The 9,255-nt window shown below is 47.4% G+C and overlaps 1 protein-coding gene across 1 annotated transcript in view; it reads right to left on the bottom strand.

Annotated features, from left to right (window-relative positions):
- The window catches only part of Rubcnl (RUN and cysteine rich domain containing beclin 1 interacting protein like), a 31,946-nt gene extending 30,530 nt beyond the window's left edge, over positions 1-1,416 (bottom strand). The window contains exon 1 of the mRNA XM_005355645.2: positions 1,367-1,416. The gene's annotated coding sequence lies outside the window, so the exon portion shown is untranslated. The remainder of the gene's footprint in view (positions 1-1,366) is intronic.
- Positions 1,417-9,255: the final 7,839 nt, after the last annotated feature.

The following is a 9,255-nucleotide window of genomic DNA, read 5'->3' as shown; positions in this document are numbered from 1 at the left end:
AGACCCCAAGGAACTGAATGAGAAGAGGCAGTTCCTATTATCTGGGCTGTGAGGAGCAGGTGGCAAGGCCGCTGAAGAGGAACTGAGAGCTGCGGGGATGGAGAAACAGACATGCTTTGACCCTTGCCACAGAAAGTTACAAGAAGACCAAGCTTGCATGAAGCCTCTTCTGGCCGCTGCCAGGCAGGAGCTGTGGGCCCAGCACTAGTTACTCGCCGCAAAAGCGAAGGCAACCCCTGAAGCCTTTCGATGGTACCTCCCTCCTGGAGGCTCATTTCTCTTCCCACTCTCTGGGAAGTGGAACCCGGGCTCTCTCGCTTCACCAAGGAAGTGCCTTGACAAATTTGGCTCTGAAACTGGTCTAAGGAACCCCGAGTTTGCTAATGGGCTTCAAGTTCTTTGCCACTGAAGAATCTGACACTCGGCACTGGGACGCGCGGTAGGGGTAGCTCTAGAGAACATGTTTCTTCTGAGCCTAAACTCTCATTTAGGGTAATACCCCTTCTCAAGCATTCTCGCTTCTCTGCAGTCCTGCACTGGTGTCACTAGGTGGTCCGGTCCGGAATCGCCCCAATTTCAGATCAGCAGGTGGATGGACTTCAGGTGGGATGTGCTTGCTTACATGGCAAAATGTTTTTCTTCTACCTTAAGAAGTCGAGGGCAGTTGGCATTTAAGGGCCTATGGGCAACCACCTGGGGTCAGGCTCCTTACTGCCCCCAGTGATGATGCCTGGCCCCCTCCCTCCTTGGCCCTCCCTCCCCAAAAGAGCACTCATTTTGCAAAGTCACACCGAAAAAAAGAAAAGAAAAAAAAATCCTCTTCTCCCCCGAGGAAAGCCTTCCCACAGCCCCCAAGTAACCATGACACTGTCCTGACCACCTCTAGGACCTCGGGTTACCCTATACTGAGGCCTCCCGCACTCCCCTCTCATCCTCATAGTGCCCCGCCTCCCGCAGCCAGGCCAATACAGCTCCGGGCTGCCTTCAAGGGGTCACTGCGTTGCGGAACCTTGGGAACACGCCGCGAGGACCGAGATGCAGCCGGAACGCTGCCGGGATGCCAGTCATCTTCGCTTCCCTCTGCCTGTGACGCCCACCATAACGAAAAGCCCCGGGAAAGCGAAGCCTGCGTCTGCACGCAGGAACGCGGGGACACTGGGACGCGCCACAGAGTGGGTGCCCTGGACCCGTGCCTCGGGGCTACACTCTGCCCTCGGATGCCACCGACCCGCCACACCCGGCTGAAATAAGCGTGAAACCAAACTGGCACAAATGAGCTCCCAGCCCCCAACTCCCAAGCTGCAGCTTCCCCCACTCGGATGTGTCAGCGCTGAAGTCAGCGAACCTCGCGTGGACCGCGGCTTACCCGCGCCTCCTGGCCGTTATATCCACCTAATAGCCACCTTGCCATGTGGCAGCAGCAGGTCCGGATCACCTCGTCGATGTGCGGCCAACAGCTCCGAGGTTCTGATGGTGCAGAGAGAAGTTGCCAACGAATACAGAAAGTTTTCACCAATAGAAACCTAAGTCCTCTGCTTAGCTGTGCGTGCAACCACCCTCAGCCCCTCTAGGTGGCGCTGCATGCTCTCTGGGGAAAGGACTGGGACCATTAATCCTGCAGACAGTCCCAGCAAAATCCACCTCCATTACTCCAGAGTTCTTTGGCTTTTGGCTTTGTCCGTTATCGTTTCCAGGTCACAGAGCAAACGCAATGAGATTTTTGGATTATTTGTCGATTATCTCTGAAATATTCCCAGTGCCTGGGACAAGTTTGGAGTGGTTTAAACTTAACTAGTTGTTGGCTTTTCCGAGGAAGTTAGAAACCAATTAAAACAAAGTCAGCCGAATACTAGCTGCCAGTCACTGTCCTCCCTTTCCTTGTGGCTAGTTTGTTTGGGGGTTACAATGGGTTGGACCTGGAAAGATCCCGTGTCGACTGAACACCCACCGGAGAAAACTTCCTTTTGAAAAGTCAGAAAGAGGAGCAGGTGCGGAGCTAGGAGGAGGGCTTTGATGCCAGCCTGAGCTACACAGCAAGACTATTTCAAGGAAAGTCTATACGCAAACTGTGTACTTTAGCGCTAATATTCTTTGCTCAGTTGCTGTGCCCGCTGCCTTTAATTGTGCTATGCAGCCTTTAAAACATCCCTGATTGTAACATATCATTGCTCCTGCTTCAAAGATAAGGGGTCTGTGGCTTACAAAGTTGTTTAATAATTCCTCCGAGGCCACACAGCTAGATAGTACCGTCAGACTTTTTAGGTAAGTGTATCTGGCTGCAGCAGATCCGACGTCTGATGGCTACGGAATCAAACAGGCAGACGAATAAAGTAAAGGGGGCCATGTGAGAAACTTATTTCAGGGCCATCTAAAAGGAAAGAAGTCACGGGGTGGGGCAAGAGAAAGAATCTTAGCAACAGCCGATGTCTTGCGGAGCAAATTGGTGTTAATGAGACATCTCACGCAGATTCTTTTTTTTGGAAGCTTGTTCCCCGGGTGGCTGGTGATATCTTGGGAGACTTTGGGACTTTTAGAAGGTAGAGCTGAGCTGGTGGAAGTAGATAGCTAAGAACGGGACTTTTAAGTTTATAGCCCAGTCCCCGTCCATGGCTTTTCCGCTCCTTCATGAACGAGCCCTTGCCTCCGCCTCCGCCTCCGCCTCCGACACCAATGGACCTCCTCGGACTCGGAGCCCAAACAAGCCTTTCCACCCTGGAGTTAATTCTGCCAGGTTCACCACTAACGAAAAAGTCAAAACAATAATCTGGAAGATGGAGGTGAGGCGCCGTAGTAGAGATGTGGGCCCTGTGTTCAAGCCCCAGCACTGGGAGAAAACAATGCCAAATGGCGGACGAAACGAAGTCCTACTTAAGAAAAGGATTCTTAGGCTAGGGATGCACAGGTCAGTGGCATTGCTGGGATGCATAAGGCACCACAGTTCCTGATATATAAAGACTTTTCTCACAGGGGGCTAGGAGTTTTGTTTAGTCTTCCGTGAAATCATCTTCACCAAATTTGCTGTTTGGCTGAATGGCTATGAGAGCTCCTTACTAAAGCTGAATGTGCATATTCTCTCTCAAGAGCTTGTCTTACAAGCATGAAAACCTGAGTTCACCAGGCAGTGGTAGCACACGCCTTTAACCTCAGCAATTGGGAGGTAGAGCAGGCAGATCTCTCTGAATTAGAGGCCAGCGTGGTTCAGCCTAACCTCCTGGGCAAGTTCTCAGCCAGTAAGAGATCCTGTCTTTATAAGCAAGGTAACTTAAGGAGAAATGACAGCAGATGTTGCCCTCTGGTCACACACACACACACACACACACACACATACACACACATACACACACACACATATACACACACAAACACTCTCACACACACACTCACACAAGTACACACATACACAGAACATACACATTTCACATCTAATCACAATGGAGCTCTACATTTTGAAAGAGAATCTTGAGGACTAAAAGGAAGTTTCAGGGACACGTCATTCAGTCTGGAAACACTCTCTAGAAATCTTCCACGTCCCTTCTGGGATGCGCAAAAACTTTTCCAGCATCAACTATGAGGACTGGGCGTCCTGGGGCTGCCTAAGTGACTGGCCAGTTCTCAGTCACCAACTACTACAACTGAGCATCATCCAGGCGAAGCATAGGCTAGCATGATTTTTCCCCATCCATGGAGAAGGCCAATGACAAGGAGGTCCAAGACTAGCACTGAAAGACGTGAATGTCAGAGGCAGCTTAGCCCTTTAGCCAGCCAGCATTACATGAGCAAGCACATAAAGCTCCCTTGGGGCCAGAGCATCCTCATCGCTGCAAGAGAATAAGAGTCTGGTGGTGGCCCCCCTGCAAAACCCATCTGTTGTATTAGTTAAAGATGTATCACGTTTGTTTATGCTGTGGAATATTTGTTTAATGGTGCAAAGATGTGTTGCATTCTTTTATGTCGCATTTCTTTAACTCTGTGCAGCTGTATTACTTTGCCTGTCCAAAACACCTGATGGGCTAATAAAGAGCTGAACAGCCAATAGCAAGGAAGGGGGAAGGACAGGCAGGGTGGCAGGCAGAGAGAATAAATTGGAGGAGGGAAGAAGAAATCTGGGAAGAAAATCAAGGACCAAGAAAAGAAAGAGAGAGGACACCAGGAGCCGGCCACACAGCCACACAGCCACACCGCCACACAGCCAGCCACAGAGTAAGAGGAAAGGATTAGAGAATAGAGAAAGATAAAAATTCAGAGGCAATAGGTAGATAGGATAATTAATTAAATAAGTCAAGCTAAGGCCAGACATTCCTAAGAAAAAATAAGCCTCTGTTTTGGGGGAGGGAGGTGGCTGGCAGGTCCCCCAAAGAGCAAAGAGTAAAATCATCAACGACACCTAGCCAGTCTTCACGAGAAGTCACTGTGCTGTGAGCAGAGCTGTGAACTTTGTCCCTCGTTTGAACTCAGCTGACAGAGTCATGAAAGGGGAAACTGGTCTCGACAAAACAGGAAGGAAATGAGAGGAAACAAGCTCCAGAATGAGCCGATGGAGCCTGGTGGTGTCACCCACACACCGAGACCTGTGGAGAGGGACAAGGCCAGCAAGCGAAGCTGCGTTCAGCTGCTCTGTTACTTCTCTTCCCGACAGCCTGTCTTACACAGCATTACCTACAAAAGGACAAATCTGTGCTTTCATTTACCCGAGAGACCTAAAACAAATCCATGGAGACAGAAAGATGAATAAAGGTCACCAGGGGAAGCCGGCGGTGGTGGCACATGCCTTTAATCCCAGCACTCGGGAGGCAGAGGCAGGCAGATCTCTGTGAGTTCGGGGCCAGCCTGGTCTACAAGAGCTAGTGCCAGGACAGGAACCAAAAAGCTACGGAGAAACCCTGTCTCGAAAAAAAAAAAAAAAAAAAGGTCGCCAGGGGTAATGGGGATGGCAAAAGTGGAGTTACTTCCTGTTTAGGGAGTATAAAATTTCTGCCTAGGATGACAGACATGTGTGACTGGATTGTAGTGGTGATTTCCATTGTGACTAAAAAGGGTTGATATCATAATGCTTTGAACATTTTACCATAACAAAAACATATGCACACCTATATTTTTTAAAAATCCATTATCACAATGCAATACTCTTCTGGACTAAAAGCTCAAGGGGAATGTCGCGTGCCTGAGAACACTTAGAGACTTTTTGCTTGTGTTTTAACAAATCTGTCATTATCTGCTTCCTCTTAGAGGTACCAGGGCTGGACCTCTGAGTTGTTATTCTCCCCCATCAGGAAGAAGAGTATTCTTAACCCTTTGGGGGTTGTTTTGTTTGCTTTGAGATGGTTTCACTCTATCCAGCCTTCACCTCTTGAGCTCATAAAATCCTCCTGCCTGGGCACCCTTAGTAGGTGGATGTGGTGGTTTGAATAGATATGGTCCCCACAGACTCATATGTTTGAATGCTTGACCCATAGGAAGTGGCTTTATTAGGAGGCGTGGCCTTGGATGGAGCTGGAGGAAGTGTGTCACTGTGGGGATGGGCTCTGAGGTCTACTATGCTCAAGCTACACCCAGTGTGACACACAGACTCCTGCTGATGCCTGTGGATCAAGATGTAGAACTCAGCTCCTTCTCCAGCACCGAGCTTCTGCTTTCACGCTGCCTGCGGTGTCCCACCATGATGATAACAGACTGAACTGTTGAAACTGTAAGCCAGTCCAACGAAATGTCTTCCTGGCTGTGTTCACGGTGTCTCCTCACAGAAGTAGAAACCCTAACTAAGACAGCGGAACTGAAGGCACACACGATACCGCTAACCTGCCACGCACTGTCCTGTGTACTTCCCCTGCTGGTAAGTGGCTTGGAGTACCAGGGAGCATGCTCAGAGACAGTTTACCCTGGAAGAGGTTCTTTGCCTAAGAGATGGAGGCAGTTAACAAAAAGAGTGTGGACACACCACAAAGCTTAACCATAGGCTCAGGCCATCCCCAATCCCAAGGGCTGATTCCTGGAGCCGACAGGACAAGGACCTTTTAGTCTGACTCATAACAGGCACCGCCCTTCATTGTATAGTTTCTATTGTTTCTCTCTAAAAAGTATTTTTAGCTGGACTAGCAGAGCCAGAAGCTGCACCTGCTTTGCAGTCTATTTTTATGATTAAAATGTGGTATACAAAAAAAAAAAATGGGTTCCACATGAGTGCCGCTCTAATTTGCTATTAGAACTAAAAATATTACATAGAAAGTCCCAGGCTAGCCAAGACTACATAGTAGGTAGATGCTGTTAAAAAAAAAATGACAAAAGTAAAGACCTAAAAGTGATGAGTTGGGGTGTACCCTGGTAGTAGAGCTCTTGCCTAGCATGTATAAGACCCCAGTCAATTGTTTCTGTTCTTGTTGCTCACTGTTTTGTGGGGCCAGGAGGAGGCCCTCCCTCATTTCCCTTTCCCTCCTTGGATTCCCACCACAACCTCTAACCCAGATCTAACAGTGTCCTTGGTAGCGTTTGGTTATTTCATTAATGTCTCTGACCTCTCACGTGGTTTGTGGGGTGTGGCCTGAGAGTACAGTTATGAAAAAGAAATACTTTAAGCTGATATTATTCAAGCCCAGGAGCAGTTCCAATGCCCCATGCCTATTTCCATCAGGCCTCTGAAGTCTTCTCTGGTGTGATTTCCGTTGCATTTGTATTCCTTTTTCCTTACCCCTGCCTCAGTGACCCTAAGAGCCACAGTGGCCTCCACACTGCTGTCCTTCTCTTCCTCCCTTTGCATCCAGGTTATCAACTTCATCTTACATCCTCTACAAGTCCCTCCTGGTACTGATCCCTGTCCTTCGGTGCCTCATCCCTGATGGTTTACTTGCTTTGTTGTAGCCATCTGGTCTACCTTAGACCACTTCCCAAGTAATTTCCAAGTGGACTACATGGTAAGGCGTGGCTGAAACACACAGATAAAATCTTCTGTGACCAGCGTGATTTTCATTAAAGAACTGTGGTACAAGAAAAAGAAACATTTTCTTTTTCTACAATTTCTTCTAAATCAAGTTAACTTAGTATCCCTACTTGAATAAGTGTTAAGACATTGAATCTGGGGTGTGAGGGAGAGCAGGTCCCATCCTTAGAGTTTCCTAAAAGCTCCTTGACCCTTATGTAACACTCTGGGAAAATTTCTGATCTTCGATCTGTCCTGATGGGTGCAGAAATTTCCGTTTTCAAAGTTAATATTAGTTTCTTCATTTGCATGTTCTACAGTAAGTGTAGGCATGGGGGGGGTCCTTCCCCAAATCCTGGGGTTTGCTCACTCAGTATCCGTGGAGTCCTCATTCCTCATTCTCAGGCCTTACACTTCCCATCACAACATACAGATATATAAAAAAATCTCTTTTCTTGGTCTGCATTTGGAAGAGGTCCCTACGCATCCTCTCCATCCACTCACACACACCACTCCACCCTCTGCCAAACCCAGGTAACTTTTGCCCAACACCATATCATATCAGAGAGCCATAGTTACACTGCATCTGGGATCCTTTAACAATCTTGTAAGATTCAAAGCCCTGTTGGGCTGAGGGAGGAGAAAAAAAGTGCTCACACTGGACTTGGAAGTTATTAAAAAAAATTAAGAACAAAATTAATTCCTTGATAAATTATCAGCCATGACAAATTTCAAATGGAAGCTTCAGTAAAATTCCTATTGCTGTTTAAAATTCTAGAATCCCCGCACGGAAGCAAATACTGGCTTCCAGTCTGAGTGGAGCTGCATCTCCAGCAAGTACCTTGGTTCAGTATCAGCTTCTCTTCATCAGATCATCTAACCAACAGTCCCACATCCTTCTGTTTGATTCATCAAGCCATCCTATACTTAAAAATATATTTTCTGGCCAGGCAATGGTGGGGCACCCCTTTAATTGCAGCACTGGAGAGGCGGAGGCAGGCCAATCTCTGTGAGTTCGAGGCCAACCTGGTCTACAGAACGAGTTCCAAGACAGGCTTCAAAGCTACATAGATAAATTCTGTCTTGAAAAACGTGTGTGTGTGTGTGTGTGTGTGTGTGTGTGTGTGTGTGTGTGTGTGTGTTCTGTGTCAATTTACCTTTGGGGACAAAAGGCACCAACCATCCCCAAGAGAATCCTCACCTATCCCACTTCCCACAGTTACACCTTTATAAAATCAATAATTACCGCTTCTGTTTATATATCATGTCTCCAAGCCCCTTCTGATTATATCAGAGCCTATGAGATGGAGCCTAGATAATGGGCTCCAGGGATGTCCACATCTTATTTCTGGAATCTCTGCTTATAGTTCATGACTAGGAGGAATGAGAGCTGCAAGTAGAATCAGTTATTAGACTTTATCTCACTTCTTACCTTTGTTTTTCTTAATAATGCTAACAATCAAGAAACTGGTAAGAGATACCACTCAGGCCCAGAACCAGGACTACGAGGTAGCCTACCCCAACACCCACCTCATCTATGAACGGCAGGAGCATGTCAAGGGGCCGGATCTGAAGAGCCAAAACTACAGGATCTCCACAATAGGAGTCCCAGTGAGGACCCAGTGTCAACAGTGTAGCAGAAGTCAGAGGCCTCAAACCAGACCGAGGACTCATTGCAATGAACACTTGCAAGTAAAGATGTACGGACTAAAGGGGAAGCAGTGCGACCTAAGGCTTCCACACCCAGAATTTTTGTTTATTTTTTGCTTGTTCGTTTGTTTGCTTGGTTGGCTGGTTTTGAGTTTTTGTTTTATTTTACTTTAAATTTTATTTTGGGGGTAAGGTTACAAGAGCAGAGGGTGGAAGCGAGGAGACAGGGAGATGAGTGGGGTTGGGATCATGAAATCCACAGAGAATCGATAAAAAGTTTAAAAAAAAAATGAAATTGATGAGAAGGCTGGAAAGATGGCACGGCAGCTAAGCGTGCATACTGATATTTCAGAGACATGCGTTCAGTTTCCAGTACCCACATCAGATGGCTAAAACCACCAGTAACTTTAGCTCTAGGGCATCTGACAGCCTCTTCTGGCCTCTGCTGGCAGAGCTCTCTTGACCCTCCCCCTCTGCACACATACATATAATAAAAATAAAATAAAAGCTTTTTTAAAAAAATTAAATCGACCAGGACAGGCTCCAAAACCACAGAGAAACCCTGTCTTAAAAAACCAAAAAAATGCTCTTTCCCATCTTGCAAGATGGCGGGTGAAAAAGGCGAGAAACCTGATACAAAAGAGAAGAAACCTGCAGCCAAGAAGGCTGGCGGTGATGCCCCTGCCGCTGGTGCA

This window comes from Microtus ochrogaster, chromosome 17, assembly GCF_000317375.1.
Source record: "Microtus ochrogaster isolate Prairie Vole_2 chromosome 17, MicOch1.0, whole genome shotgun sequence".
Taxonomy (NCBI): Eukaryota; Metazoa; Chordata; class Mammalia; order Rodentia; family Cricetidae; genus Microtus; species Microtus ochrogaster.
Note: the sequence above shows the minus strand (reverse complement) of the source record. Positions and strands in the feature narration are given on the sequence as shown.